Raw genomic sequence first — 1,567 nt, forward strand, 5'->3', positions numbered from 1 at the left:
GATAGCAAAAAAGCATTTTATGAGAGAAAAAAACAATATTTGAGAGAAAAGTTTTCATATCAATAGCAAAAGTTTAAATATAAATTTGAAATTTTTAAAACATATCTCTGAGAAAAAAAATCCCTCTCAAAATACATTTTTAAACTCTCAAATATACATATTTTTTGCTATCAGTGTGAAAAAAAATTCAAGACAGCACTCACCAGATTGGCCAACAGGAACGTGGCCCTGCCCATGACAATTTTTCTGAGACAAGAAAAAAAAAATTGCATTGAGAGCGAGAAATTTCACACTGATAGCAAAAAATATATATTTGAGAGTTTAAAAAAAGTATTTTAAGAGACTTTTTTTTCCTCAGAAATAATTTTAAACATTTAAAATTTATATTTAAACTTTTTTTAGTCTCAAATATTTGCTATTGATATGAAAACTTTTTCTCTCAAATATTCTTTTTCTCTCATAAAACGCTTTTTTGCTATCAGTGTGACAACTTTTTCTCTCAAACATTTTTTTCTCTTCAATTACTTTTTTGCATGTAATAAAGAAACAAATCTAGCTCCATGTGTATGCTGTTCTTATTTTAACTTTAATTGTTGCTAAATTAATCCAAATAGTTAATAGTTATGAGAACTCCTTATTATTTGAAGTCACATTTAACATTTTAGTTAAACAAGACGTTTTACGTTTGATCTTTGTTTCCCTCAGGCCATGTAGACAACTTCCCACGTCCTGCAGAACCTGGTCTCCCTGAAGAGGAAGGTGAGTATAACATTGGTCACCGTTTTCCCCCTCTCAGAGACGATGAACATCAATTTGAGGAGCGGGAGGATGAAGACTCAGAGGATGAAGACGACTGGCCTTACTGGTCTGCAGATTCTGGGTATAGCTCCTTGTCTGAAGAGGACGAGAATGCAGAGGAAGAGGAGCAAGTGGATGTTGAAAATTATAGTGATAGTTATGGTGATGGTTATAGTGATGGTGACGTTGATGGTGACGTTGATGGTGGTAGTGGTAGTGGTAGTGATGGTTATAGTGCTGGTTATAGTGATGGTGACGTTGATGGTGATGGTGACGTTGATGTTGATGGTGATGGTGACGTTGATGGTGGTAGTGGTAGTGGTAGTGATGGTTATAGTGCTGGTTATAGTGATGGTGACGTTGAAGGTGATGGTGACGTTGATGGTGGTAGTGGTAGTGGTAGTGATGGTTATAGTGCTGGTTATAGTGATGGTTTTCGTAATGGTTATGGTCATGGTTATTGTGATGTTTATAGTGCTGGTAATGGGTCTAGTGCTGGTTATAGTGCTGGTTATAGTGCTAGTTATAGTAATGGTTATAGTGATGGTTATGTTGATGGTTCTAGTTTTTATGATGATGTCAACATCCTACCTCAATCCCCTCTCATCGAGCACTTCCCACCTCCAAGTTTTTGGCATCAATTTCAACCACCGCTTCCTTCCTTTCCCACTGGTGTGCCATTCTGGCACCTCCCATTTGGTAGTCCGCTGTACGGGCTTCCTGCGCTGCAAGTGAGAGAACCTGAATATGGTTGTCCCTCAGCCTCTCA

The sequence above is a fragment of the Etheostoma spectabile genome, chromosome 21 (assembly GCF_008692095.1).
Source record: "Etheostoma spectabile isolate EspeVRDwgs_2016 chromosome 21, UIUC_Espe_1.0, whole genome shotgun sequence".
NCBI lineage: Eukaryota > Metazoa > Chordata > Actinopteri > Perciformes > Percidae > Etheostoma > Etheostoma spectabile.